At 40.9% G+C, this 14,779-nt stretch overlaps 1 protein-coding gene across 5 annotated transcripts in view; it reads left to right on the top strand.

The window, feature by feature from the left end:
* ptn (pleiotrophin) overlaps positions 1–14,779 on the top strand; it is a 109,053-nt gene that overhangs the window by 54,958 nt on the left and 39,316 nt on the right. Inside the window, exon 1 of one of the 5 annotated variants that reach the window (XM_034673786.1) lies at positions 8,424–8,444. The exons of the other annotated variants lie outside the window; for them this stretch is intronic. The gene's annotated coding sequence lies outside the window, so the exon portion shown is untranslated. Of the gene's footprint in view, positions 1–8,423; positions 8,445–14,779 lie in introns of those variants that run through there. 5 annotated transcript variants of the gene reach the window in all.

Genomic DNA, 14,779 nt, shown 5'->3' with positions numbered 1-14,779 from the left:
GTAATTTTCTGTTAGTAGTCTCAGCCTCCACTTTATAAGATTATGTCCGCGTAGAATATTTTAATGAGCCTGATCGTTGATATTCTGCGTGTCAAACATGTACCCGTATTCAATCCCGTCAGTTAGATGAATTTTTGTTGCTGTAGAAAATATAATTTAGGGGGAAAACAACGTATTTGGCATTGTTTTTGACGTAAGAATAATACTGTTTTTTTTATCAATTAATCGATAATTGATCGTTAACATTTCCAAAAATCGATCACGAAAAATACTTAAAATGTACATCCCTAGCGGTAATGTTCTACATTGCCACAGATGGTACTGTATTGTGCAAAACAAGGAAGACGAACAGGTCTCTGTGGCAGTGATAGTAGTAACTGACATAGTGCAATAGCCCTTCCCGTAAATTAGTTTTAAGCTAACTCTGGTACAATGCATCAAATGGTAACATTTATGTACAATATTGTTCATGGTCCCTCTCTGTTTCCTCTCTGTGTAAGCTGTCAATCATGTCTCATAATTAACGTTCCTTCTTTTAGGCCGTATACTGTATATGTCCTCAATATATATCTGCCGATAAGATTACGCATTCCTGGTCAAAACTTGAGGTAGTGTGTTTTGTCCACTGGTCATGAATCGTGTGAGCTGGCTAAAGTATTTGTCACTCACCATGCCACCGAAACCCAGAATTAACACAACAGTAACCTTCATGACCTCTGCTGTGTCTCTTGTTTACATCCCCAGAATTAGGTAGTTGCCTATGACCTGAGCTCTCTGGTGTGCCCTCTAGTGATACCCTCTGGTAAGACGTGTTGTGCATAGTAAAGTATATTTACAATTACCCTCATGATTCAACCGGACGCTTACACAAACGCAAGGTTAGCAAGCATATTTCCAACCTAGGGCTTCAACATACACTGCTATTGACTCTATTTTTAAGGGAGTTTATATTAAAAGTGTCTCCCTCTCCAACTAATTTTAGTGTGTTAACAACTACTTTTATGAACTCAGCACTTCACACACACAGATAAACACACACACTCACTGTATTATGAATGCATAAAAGGGAGAGACGTACAGAAGACGCTTTCTCTCTGATCACTTGCAGAGCATGTGTCAGTCGCTGCTAGTTATCAGACACGAGGGGCAGAGCGTGACGAGCCGAGAGTGTCACTGCATGCTTTGGTTTTCGTGTGAATATGTGTCACACCATAGATCTCATCACACAAGGGCCTGCTGAGTCAGGACTGTAGATCTATGAAGTTATGTAATCACATTGGCCTCGTTTATGTCACAATACAGTTGCTTTTAGATCTGGTTCAGAAATCAAATGGAGATATCTGTGATGGATCAGATCCTACAGTTTCCTCTTAAACCTGTGCACCACTGGATCAATCTAGATACAGCTCTCATTGTTACCAAACAGCCACAGAATCCAACTTCACAGACACTACTTTAGTTTAAGAATCTGTGGTGAACTTTAGTGATGGTTCATCAGCCTGAGCCATCAATGGAACTGCAGAAAAACAAGCCCCAGCCGATTGTATTGTGGAATAAATTAGGCAGTGTGGATGCTGTGTATTGAATTCCCATCAGGCTCTGCAGCTGACGTCAGAGGACCTCAGGCGGTGAATCTCTGCGATGCGGCTCATGCCCTCCATGGTGGCTGCTCTCCACTTAAACTCCAGCTCTCTCCTAAAGACACACACTCACTGTTCGATCATGGGCGCCGCATACAAAAAGTTATCCACGTCTTTATTTAGTTAGGTGTCAAGGCAAGATTTTTGAGGACATTTTGGGGAAAACAGGTGTTCAATTAAGTCTCAGCCAGCTGGTAGCATAGATGTTTTAAGCTGATTGCTTAAGTATTTTCTGAAAGTTGTGACAGACATCCAGGCGGTGCGTCGCCACAAACTGCTCAGTCTCATTAATTCTGATCAGCATTTCGCTCTGGAGAAGCAAGGCCACGCTGTAAAGAATAGCTCCAGTGCTTCCAGACTCTACAGGTTATAGACTGGGCTTAATCTCCGTCCATGAAACTTAGCAGTGTAAGACAGTGCTAGATGAAAGCAATGCGCCATGTTAGCCTCCCAATTCCATCTCCTCCTTGTGCCAAATGGCCCCAAAGACAATGCAATAAAAGTGAAGGATTTGCTCCGGCCAAAAGTCATGTCCTTGACAGATCAGGGATGTCCAATCTTCCTCTGTCCACCATTCTCAGTAAATAACTTTCTCCCTGCTTCCTCGATGGCTGGAAATAAGACTGTCACTGAGCCCCGGAATATAGTGTGTCGCAAGCTATGTTTGATTCATTGAGGGTCGCACAGAGTCTGGCAGAGCAGGAACTGAGTGACACTATCATTGCGAACTGGAGTAAACAAGTTAAAAATAGCAGTCTTCTTTGGCGTTGAAGGGTTTCAACAAGAAACCTGGCTCATATTTTGCATAGAGAAGCAACATAAACAGGTTACTTATTCATAAACAAACTGCAGCCACATACAGAATGTGTACATCATTAACACACTGCTCTCATAATGAGCTGTAGTCCATTTTATATTCATTAGAATCTCACTCAATCTGTACAATTATCAAGTGCTCTTACAGAAGAAAGGACACTCGAAAAGAAAAACACATAAATGGAAATGAAGCCTCTCCTGTGATTGATAGCTCATAAATTGTAATAAAAACAGAGGCACAGCAGATTTAGGCTCAAAGTAATACATGTGAAGATGTAACATTACATTAAATAAGCTTTAAAAAAACACCATAGAGTCGGAACGGCTCACCAGATAGCTAACACTTATTAATGTAGACATCTTCAGCCACAGGGTAACATTAGCATCCATTCAAAGTTACGGTTTTGGTCACCTGACAATTACAGAACCAACATTCACTTTCTATAACATTTGTGTATCAGTCTCTGACAACAAAGAAAAATCTGTCTTTTTAGCAGCTAAATACTCTTAAATTAACCAGCTAGTTGCTAACTGGTAGCATTTATGGTTCTGTGCATATTATATTCATTTTTGTTTTTTGTTTGCACAGTTGAGGAATATAAATCCCATCTTAGGCTCTGTTTTGGTCTAGACTAGAGATGTTAAGAAGCGTCTAATTTCCAAGTCGTTTAACTTAAACTAAATTTCGACAAGCTATCTTGCCTAAAGGTATGAAAGCACTCAAATAACAGTAAAATTCTGCATATTTTATCCAACACAGCAAAAAAATGTGGTTACAGAGTCTGTGGATAAAGTTGAATTGATTGGCATTGAGTGGCTAACATTAGTAAAGTTAGCACCACAAGCCCTCAGTCCTCGTTGTAGCAGGGCTCTCAAGTCTCACGCATTTCAACCTGTTCACATGCTCACATGCCACACTTTGTATTTCTCACGCAGAGTAATTACTAGGACAACGCCAACCAAGTTGCGCCGTTTTTTCTTAATCTGCGGAACAGATAGGAATCAAGTGGGCTTCCTGTAGAGTTCAGAATGAGCTTGCCACGCACCAGCTAATCAGAAAGAAAGAAAGAAATATAGCTACCCAACAGCCAATCAAAAAATAGCACTTTATCTGGGTAAAACAATGAAACAACGTTACGTTCCAGAGAAAAGGATGCAAAGGCGCAATGCAGACTGACCTCAGGTTAGAAATCTCACTCTGAACTGAGGTCAAAACTTGAGAGCCCTGTTGTAGGTTAGCATCTACATGCCTTTGCTCATAAAACATAGTTCTGGTCAAGTGGTTATATGCCAGTTTAACCAGACACAGCCTTCATACAACTTTATTCCTATTTTCTAGATCAAAATACTGATAAACCATTGCTGCGCTACTTTCCGTAGAGCACTTTGGCAGTAGCACTTAACTAGGGCTCGCGGCTCATGCACACATTTTGTGCCTATAAAAGTAAAAGTATTCATTATGTGTCTAACTGACTTGTAATTTTGTTGCCGACAAGTGAGTTGTACGCCATGTGCCTACTCTAGACCAGCCCCCTTGACACATTTCTGGCTGATTAGCTGCTCCTGTGTGTAAGCTAGTTGCTAACTTTTATCAGTCAGCTCCTCAGTACTTGGGAGGTTGTGTGTGGTGTTTTCTTCAGGTTTTCTTTACTTGTTAATGACTGCCAGATGGAAATAGAGCTGATTTAAACAAGAATGAAGACAAACATTGAAGTTGTGGGCAATTAAACAAGACAGTTAGCTTAAAGAAGCTAAAAATGTAAGCTAGCTGGTAACTGTGGAGTAATGAGATCATTCAGCCTGGTTTTATTGCTCATAAAAAAAATACCTTACATGTAGTCTTTTTACTGATAGTGAAATGCAGCTTTAGCATGTTGTATGTCCTTGTCAGAGGTACTATACAAACTTTTTGTTTACACCTAAGAGACACGGACCAGCAAGGTAGACATTTGTGACTAAATGTGTGTGGAGTGTTCATTGATAAAACATGACTTGCAGACATTGTATTTATCTCTTTACCTTTGAAGGAGACAAAAAGCGAGTCAAGCAAAGGCTCCATGTCTCATATAAAAGTATCTCTGTGTTCTGACACCACGTTTTCTCAGAGACAGAAGTGGAGTTTTGACATGTTTGAGAGGCCCCTCGCAGTCAGCGGGTATTTCATGCCTGTTTCACCAAATGAATTTTGATAGGCCGTTGTGGTCCGGGCGTCTTTAACAGTCCCGACAAGCCTTTGTTCTCTCCCTGTTTTTCATGTCTGATCCCCCAACAGCCCACAGGGGAAGCTCTGTCGGGCCGCGCGCTCCGAAAAGCCTTTCTGTTTGATCAACTTCTAACATATTTGAACAATTTAGGCAGGGATGAGTGCAGGTAATTCAAAGCCTGTCAGAAAAAGTGTTTTGGGGAGATGTGGAGACGTGACAGGTTCACAAGGAGTAGCGAAGAAGCTCAGTTTTTCTCATTTCTGTGTGGTGCATACTCCAAAACTACCTATCAACACAAACAAGGAGCTCTAATATGGCTGACATCCTCTATCTACAAAATAATCTTTGAAATAATTCCATCCTTCTCCCCCCAAAAAACATCTTATCTACCCTTTCCCTGCTTCCTTTTCTTCAGGCAATAACTTCTACCTCCCAGTAGAGGCCAGTGTGTAGCTGATGAGGTCACCCACTCCACATGACAGCTTTTGAACACCTTTACTCCAGGACATAGTAAAAAAAAAAAAAAGGGGGGGGGATATAATTTCCTTCTTTGGTCCAAATGGGAGCAAGGGAATCAATGTGACATCGAGCATCAGGAAACAAAGTGACACACAGTGTTTGACAGCGAGGTGAGGTAGTCTCCGCTATTGTTTGAGGTGGAAAAACACAGCTGAGAAAAGCCCTGTTCAATGCATGCATGAAAGGACGCTGATGATGGGAGTCATTCAATACAGTCCCTGCAACAGAGCACAGATGAGAGGTCACTGTGGATAGATCATGGGAGCCCTCTGCTGACAGTTACATCCAAAGAAACCAATATCCTCATCATCACAAAGTCTCCTGCTTCCAATTTCTTCACATTTTAGAAGAAAAATAGTCTTCAGTGATGATTATCTTACATGGTTGAGTCATCAGAATTAAGCTGCTTTTATCATCATTTGGCATTAAAATCTTATTTGAGACACCCACCTGCTGCTGTGAAATAAATGAAGAAAAGTGATTCAGGGACCCGAAGGGAAATGTGGAAGAGATAACAGTGTGAATATGTTTAAGCTGCTCACAGCCTCGAGGAGTGACCGGTGATGTCTTTTCAGTTTGGACTGTAAGCTGCTGAAGCTGTGCAAATTTGCAGAAAGAGCAATTGATGCTTAAACACTGCAAAATATTCCCAGCAGTCGCGCTTATGACTTTAGGATTGATTTTACTCTGAATTTTTGGACATTTTGCTGCCATCAGTTAAATCTCTCGTTTCCTGAAGTGCCCTAAAGAAGACAATGAATAAAGCTTCAATAAACTCTTCTATATGGAACTAAAATTAAGTTTCCCACCACATTGAGATTTTCTTTCCGTTAATTTGACAAAAATCTGACTCCGACGCTTTAATTAACGATTACTTTACTTATTCATCGTGTTTTTCTACAAACTTTCACCTCCAAATTAATTTTAGCTTGAGGACAAAATGCAAAAGAGTCTAACGTTTTTTATTATTTCATCAAATTATTTCTCAAGTCTAGTATTGAGCCAAAGATTTGGTATCAGCAGTGCTCAAGGTTGCAAAATTCAAACTAGCACTAGCTTGGTTTCGTCTGAATGTAACCTTGAGTCCAACTTAGCACTGAAAGTTAGGACTGATCTAAAGTTAAGCTCTGTGCACCAGTTAGAGTGAAGCCTTGTTTCTGTTGCACCTGAGTGTAACTTTTACACCCAGTAATGAGCAGGTGTGAGTCTTTTTTAAGGTCATTCAACAGATAAAAATGTGAAAGCGTGTCTTGCTTGTGGGATGATTATTGAAAGTGTGTTAAGAAGAGAGAGATTTTAATTTATTTATTTATTATTTATGCGCATACCGCATCAAGTGAGGACATTGATATATGCTGTATGGGTGACACCATTATTTTAATGTGCATAAAATATGTAATTTATATAATATGGAATGAATATATATGTAATGTATAAATGGTATATGCTTTGGCAACAACATGTCTTTGTTCATGCCAATAAAGCAAATTGAATTGAATTGATTAATCCCTGATTGGACACAACATAGAAAGTGATCTGATTTTAAGGTTTCGTTTTGTCTGGTACAAGCCTCATTTGAATTAATTGAGGAGCTATTAAAATGTGGTAAAAAAAAAGTTTCCCTCTGTACAGTGTATGCGGTTTGAGAAATTGGCTATTCAGGCTAAAACCCATGTTTTGTACTAGGCTGTAAACGTGTTGATTTCTGCTGTAAAGATGGTCTTTTTTGAATGGGTGTTTACAGGGCGTCAAAATGACCTTTTTACCTCATCTGCCATTGGCTAGTGACAATATTTTTCACCGGCCAAATAAAAAAAATCCACTCCCATGTGTTTGTACTTTGGTTTTACTCTTGTGTGTTCATTTTCGTAAGTCAGCCAGGACCGAGGTTGGTCAATTTTCCAGTTTTCTTTGAAATGTCGTATAGTGACGCCACGCCGTTTAGCTGTCTGTTCCTCTTCTTGATCGTCTCCTGCCTCTTTGTTTATCCTTTTTGTTTGTGGTGACTTCACGCGGGAATGTGTCGCCACATCTTCCACGAAACACTCTTCCCGCCGTGCTTCTTCAAGCAAAGGGGAATGAATAGAACTCCAATAGCTGATGTCAGGCCATTCCAGACTTACCAAATCACAACACAAGTACAGTGCACCGTACAGCGAGGGTCAAAATAGCCCGACAGTTGGCAGAAATGGGCGAAAGTACGAAAACAAAACTTCACATTTTTGTTTTACACAGCAAACAATTTTTTTTACCCGCCATTGACGCTTGGCGGGTGTTAATTCTACGCCCTGGGTGTGTGTTTGGCTTCCTTGGCTTTTGGAGGCATCCTCAAGTGGACACTCACGGAACTGCAGTTTTTGGCACTTCTGCATTGGCTTTAATTCTCAAGACCAGAGGCTGCCGCTTGGGAATGGTAACAGTAAAGGGCCGCAAGTAGGAATCAAACCTAGGCCGCCTGCTTTTTGGGATGCAGCATCAGTACATGAGGTGCAGGATTGAAACCGTTGAACTCTTCTATCTGCTGAACAATTCATATAATTTCACCTGAAGCCTTGAACTCATCTTTTCAAAACCTTTGTCGGATTGTGCTTTTAAACCAAATCGTTTCTTGATGCAAAAACATCTTTTGGAAATGTGATAACAAGACAGTTGTGAAACTTAAAAGGTTTTCTGCATCAAACATAAGAACTTCTCCCACAACATTAATCCATTTTCTTTTGCTTAATTCAAGAAATATGTGTTTCAGTCTTTAAAAAGAACAAATCAAGGCACTTATTTATTGTGTTTTACAGCACAATCTCACATCTTAAGTCAATTTTGCTTCAGGAAAAATATTAAAGAGACAAATGTTATTTAAATCTAATCTCAAGAGGAAATAAAATCATTCTTGTATTCAGACAGATTCAGCTTTAAGAACATTCCACTCTTTCTGGCTATCATTCAGATTCAGTCTGTCGGGAGTATTTGTGGAGAGAAATGGCAAGAAGAAGTAAATCCAAAACCGAAGCAGCAGAGCACCACCGCTATTGAACGATGCTCCTAAAAACTCCCGCCTCTCTGCAGGTCGTCCACCTGGGAGCAACTTGCAAGTGAATATTATCCAACCCAACATTTCAGATAGGAGATGAGATCAAACAGAGGACTCAGTGTGCACTTATTAATCCTTGTGTGTTGAGGCACATGTGGTGCAAATCACCACGTGGTGTCCTTGGGAGTTAACGGCTGAAAATGACCACTGATGATTGCCTTGAAGCCTTCTGTACAGGTTAGTGATTAAAGGCCCAAACTGACTCGGTTGCACTCATCCCTGAAATTAGACGGATATCAGGGTAATGCCCAAAGAGCTATAAAGACTGACTATTTATATTATTTTAAAATCAATAGGCCTTTCTGTTGGCCACAGATTGTGGGGGGTCGAGTTTGTGCGACGTTTCTCTTATAGATGTTGAGCTGTAACTGTTTCTCTCCGCTGCTGCCGTGTGATCTGAGGTGAGCCTCAGCCTGGAGGGAAATGTACCACTGTTTGCTTTTGTGAAGCTTTTGTAATCTGCAGTCAGGCTTTTGTTCCACTGCCACACAGGCTACAAGCTCCAACAGGGCTGAGGTGCTTGAGCAAAATAAAGAAGCCATACTGTATCTGTGTTATTCTACACCAGAGACCATAAAGACCTTTAATACCTATTTCAAGACGGCACAAAGGAACACGGATGAAAGCGGCTCTGATTCACTGTACGTGGGCTTGGGAGAGCACCAGTAATGCAAGTGGTATAAATATACATATCATATATTCACTAGTATCTGTGACACTAATACTGCAAACACAGCGTTGCATCTTCTCAAAAAAGTAGTGAAGAGCTGTCAGAACTGTCCAACGCAATGTCTGTCCCCAAAGTAAGGAAACACAACCTGCCCACGCTTTCCTAAGTTATTGTCTCACGCTGATGTCAGACCGTCAAAACTTCTAATCTCGTATGCGTCGCTATGACAGCATGTAGCATTAGCATGCTGCGCAAGCTAACGTCGCCCCCACAGTCTTCTCCCCCTGAAGTTAGAAGAGGAGATTTAAAAGTCAAAATGTAAGAGGGAGAAACAGGAACATAAATACAGACTTACTAAACTTGCATACAACACTATGCCATACCCCTCAGAGAAATCAAGTTCATTTAACTTTTTGATGTGTCTCAAGGAATCAAGGAAAGTGTGATCAGATTTCAGTGATCCTTTGAAATGCGTAAATCAAGTAATGAGAAAAATGTCAGGGAAAGGAAGAGCAAGGTTCAAAAGTTACACTAAAGAGTGGAAATGTTTGTTATCATGGTTTAGGTGGACATTTTGGCCAGGGACGTTTTAAAGGGACTAATTTCTGAGCCGAATCAAAGGAGATAAAAGTTGTCTGAGGGCGAGAAAACGATTAAAACTCAATTTTTTTTAACCCAGCTAAACATGGCAACAGAGTCTATGGGTAAAGGATGCCAAACTGGTTTGTGTTGTGCGGCTTAAGATAGCAGAGCTAGCACCACCAGCCTTCAGTCCTCCTGGCAGTTTAACGTCAACAGGCCTGTTTAGGTTAAATACCACTTTAACCTAAACAGCTTCATACAACTTTATCTCCAGCTATTATAGATCAAAATACTTCCAAACCACGCCGCACTACGAGATACTGTCAGTCATCTGTGCTTGTTTACATCCGGGTAATAGAGCATTATTGCACTGTGGCAATAGCCATTGGGTTGCACATGACTTGCAATCTGGGCCTAAGTGATGAATATGTTAATAACCAGTGGTGGACAGTAACAGAGTAAATTTACTTGAGTACTAGTTACTCACTACTTTTGCTTTGAAGTCAGCTCATGAATTTCCTTCTCTTTTCTGAAATCTGATCCTCAAGATATTAAAATGTGTTTGTGTAGTTCTGTTTGTCTCAGTGGTTTAGTCGTACCTGTACATCGTGCATCTCCACGGTTGAACGTGGAGCAAACACAGAGCAAATTTCACTCAGATCAGGCAGTTCATTTAGAGGTGGTAATGATGGCTATAATTCTCCACCTGAGCACCCATGGTCATATCTTCAGCCCGTGTTAGAGGTTTTTGAAATGAAGAATGATACGTATGGTTTGAAATGTTCTCCCCGATTCCCACTCTGCCCAAACATACAAACATTCACAGTCCAACATTTATTTAATGCCAGATCATCTTACTACTTACTAACTTAGTTTCTGTTTTTATTCCATGGTGTAGCTTTTAGAGATTTCAAGTAATGGCATCTAAATAAACATAATGTAACAGAATGTACTCCTATGTATTTTTGACTGCATTTATGTATTTTGAAAATACAATGTTTTGAGATTTTTTTAAGAAGTACTTTGAATACTTAAGTATTTTTAAAAGCAAGTACTTCAGTACTTTAACTCAAGTAATAATCTGACAGAGCAACTTTCACTTGTATTGGAGTAATATTTGACCAGGAGGATCTATACTTTGACTTAATGAAGCTGTGTACTTTGTCCACCACTGTTAATAACCCATTTAACCAACTGATAGTTCTTGTGCTGTTCTTGTTGCTGACTAGCGGGGGTGGCAGTATTTTATCGTTTCGTCGACTTCATGTCCAAACTTTTGGCACTTCTGTGTTGTCTGGTGTTTCTGATTTCGTGCTACCATGCAGGACTTGGAGCATATGCCAATCATTTGAATTTATCACATAAAAAAAATGTTGGACCAGTTTAATGAAGAACTGATGCATGGTAATACGTTGCCAGAAGGGCTGTGTAAATGAATAAATAGAATCCAATGCCTTGTGTTTCTTAGTAATTCCTACCCAACAGTTTTTGTACAGAAATGAATGAAAAGTGTAGTTTGTATTGTCACTAAACTTCAATGCACATTTCAAAGCACTGTAGTGTGACCTTACTTTCTACTTTGTACTATTCAACAGTATTCTGCACAAACCTGATGCATAAAACCTCTTTAATCAGCCTTGTTTTGCCAGGTTGTCTGCTTGTATTGTGTTTCGACAAACACAATACAAGCAATGTAATGTGCACAGAGAGCTGAGCTCCCCCTGCACCCACAGCTCGGTGGCACTCGTAAATTTTCAACTGCTGACCTTGAAGCTCCATCGTACTCTATTACGTGAGGATTGGTGGCTGGTTTTAATTGACGTAGATCATCCGGCCACGTGGGTGTCACACTGCTGAACACCTTTCTCTTTGCCAATAGACATCCTGCTGAGCAAAACATCTGGCTTGTTAATCATCATCTGCCCTTAAAGCAGCAAAACACTGCACAATTTCCCGAATTCCAGCTGTGTTAAGCCTTGTTTTCTTTGCTTATTTACAATATTTTACCTCCTATTTATATATATATATATCAGTAGTTATAATATCACTGCTAAATGTGAGCATATGCAAATGTGTCCCCTAGTTTAAACATCATAACTCAGTGGGTGAAATTAATAAAACTCCTTACAGATGTGGGTCTGAGAGGTAATAATCTTGTACAGGAAAGTCGAGATTTGTACCGTAATAAAAAGCACTCATCTTCTGAGGTAGCTGTTACTTAAATGTGAGGAAAAGTACGCCCTGATATAAGGTTAGTTCCAAAAGAAAGACATAATTTTGGCAGAAGACAGCCACCTGCAGGAGCTCAGACTTCTAGTGACAATGCAGAAGAAACATGTGAGTGCTGAGTCCCCAGTCTCTCTTTGTACACGGCTCTTACGGTTCATGTTCTCAATCTGCTGTTAATCCTGCACCTACATTTTGCTGTTGTACGTGTCACTGTGTGAGAGAAGCCGGTGTGGGATTACAGGTAAACTGCAGCCTTTATCTCTCCAGCAGCAGCAGCAGCAGCTGTAGTCGTGCTCCCTCTCAGCCTCGCAGTGTGGCTCCCGGTTTGGGGGGGAGTGGGTGGTAAACCTCTGTGGAGAAATGTTGGTGTGTGTGTGGGTGGAAGACGTAGGTTATCTGGGACTGGACTCACGGTTTAATCCAGAGGATGAGCAATGACTTCGCTCTGATGTGTGGTGTACAATATGGAGACGTACGCTGTATCTGAGGTTTTATTGGTGCACCAAGTTTCTGGCATGAAGTCATCATTATTCATATCAGCACAAGGGTCATCCAGAGTCAGCAGCTCCTCACTTCGTGTGTTCCACACCCCAACAGGGGGCTCCGAAACCAAATTAAGCTTTCATGCAGCTTTGCCATAATTTAAGTGGGATCCCAGTTGTCTGTTTCCTCGGTGGTTGCCAAGATCATTTTGACAGATTATGCGATCAGAGCCAATAAAAGTTCTAGGGGTGCTATGGAACATTTTAAAAAGAAGAAAAGAAGTCAAACTTTTGACAGTTTCAAAAGACACATTAAATCAGCTGTTTGAGGGAATCTTGAGAAGTTTTTGCATCACTAGAAGTGGGGATTTAAAACAAAAGTTTCTGTGTCACATTCACATCAAGAGAATGATGTGCTGTTTGTTGAAGGATGGGCCATTAAAATAAAGCTGTCTTGTAGTTTGAGGTAATATGGATGTTGATTTTACTTTTTCTTTGGCACGTATCTGACCTTCTAGCAGTAAACAAATCTCACATTTATATAACTTCAAGGAGAAATTAAGAATGGGTGTTTTCTAGAGGTTGGAATAACCTGGTGATGCGTTGCGATGCATTGTGATGCGATGCGTTACGATGCGTTGTGATGCCTTACGATGCTTTGCGATGGGTTGCCTTGCGATGCGTTGCCTTGCGATGCGTTGAGACGCGTTGCGACGCGTTGGGATGCATTGCGATGCGATACCATGTGGCACAATTAATTTCTTTGTGATGCAATATGCTGCAATGTGTTGCATTGTGTTGCGTTGAATTGCAATTCATTGAATTGTGATGGGATGAGGTGAGATCAAGCGTGCGGGATATGGCCCTGGTGGTGAAGCTTTCAGCCGTGTGTCTGCCCCCTGGTGGCTGGCTGCAGTATAGGTCAAAACCTCCGTCTCTCCCATTCATTTGAATGGGGGGAGCAGTCAAACTTTAAAAAATAAATACTCGTTGTACGATTGTTTCTCACATCCGTATGCTGTGGTGATATGTAGTTATTATTTGACTGTTTTGTGTTCAAGGCCTCTTTTTTCTGAAAAGTTTCTTTTTCGTTAGTTATTAGAGTTTAAAAAACGGGGTTTTACTTCTGGGTTTCCTTTGATTCACAGCCGCCGTAGAGGGAAACTTCAGAGGACACACAGCATCTTGTGACGCTACACTGTAGGGCCGAGCTTGTGACAGTGGCTTCACAGGCTCTGGCTGCACAATGGCTGCGCCCAGGAGAGGGATTTTTTGGCTTCAGAACTGTACAACGGGAAGAGGCGGAGCAACGCTGTCCATTTTTATTTACAGTCTATGGGTGAGATGCGTTGAAACCATAGACTGTATAAAATATAGACGTAGTATCCATGATGTCACCGATCTGTTTCTGAAGAGCTGTTTGAAGCAAATTGTCGGCGGCAACCATATTGCTTCTGTCGAGCCAGTGTGACGTAAAGAGGCGGAGTTTGAGCCTCCTAGCCAACAGCTACAGTGTTCCTGCAGTCAGCTGTGCCTCTCATTGGAAAACTCATAATCTAAATATCTTCGAAAATGCCGCGTTAGAAAAAAATTCACCCCCCTTACAGTGTGCCGATCAGGAAATGAGCTATCCAGACTACACTCGTCTTTTGTACCAGACTGTAAACATGTTTATTTCTGCTGTAAAGATCGTCTTTTTCCCATTCATGTGTATGTGACTTCCGGTACTTCCGGAGCCAGCCTCAAGCAGATCCTCAATGAACTGCAGTTTTTAGCACTTCTGCATTGGACATATTTTTAGACCAGAGGTTGCCGCTTGGTTGAAACAATGTATGTAAGTTGTGAGAAAGGGTATGTGAAAATATTAAGCTACTCATATTAACTTTCAAGATAAGTGTTTAGATCATGCAAAACTCAATAAATCCGGATTTTATTCATATTTTATATTGGAGTACACTTCATCTGTGATATCTGCTACATCTTTATTTACCTTAATTCTCATTCCTGGGCTCTTTAATAAGCTTTCACAGCCTTTCCTCACTATTATAAAAACCCATGGAGTGTTTACAAGCGACAATTAAATTGATAGCGTTATGAGATGAAAGAAATACAAACTCCCTTCATATATCTTTGAGCGGAATACTTCAAAAAGAAAGTAAAGAAAGAAGGACTTAGCGTGGAGGAGGCAGGCGTGATGGAGAAGAAGAAAAGGAGGGAGGATGACTTAATCAAAAGGTGGACAGAACTGCCCACACTGTGCGCAAAAGCTTTCTCATCCAGCATACTTTAATGAACAAGTGACTCAAGGTGCTTTCAGTGGCGTCTCGAGAGCGGCGCACACACTCAGCTCACAGAGAGATAAATGTAGCCTTTTTCAATTAGACAGACACCTCTAAACTGGTGCCTTCTGAGAGCAGAGGAGAGAGGGATGTGGCGATACTAATAGCGTGGAGATAGAAAGACAGGGATTGGTGTATCTGAGCTGTCACCCGCTACCAGACTGCACAGGTCCAGGATCCAGACAGGCAAGATCTAAAGGGAGCAAACAC

This window comes from Notolabrus celidotus, chromosome 21 (genome assembly GCF_009762535.1).
Source record: "Notolabrus celidotus isolate fNotCel1 chromosome 21, fNotCel1.pri, whole genome shotgun sequence".
Lineage (NCBI taxonomy): Eukaryota > Metazoa > Chordata > Actinopteri > Labriformes > Labridae > Notolabrus > Notolabrus celidotus.
This window is presented reverse-complemented; position numbering and strand designations above follow the sequence as displayed.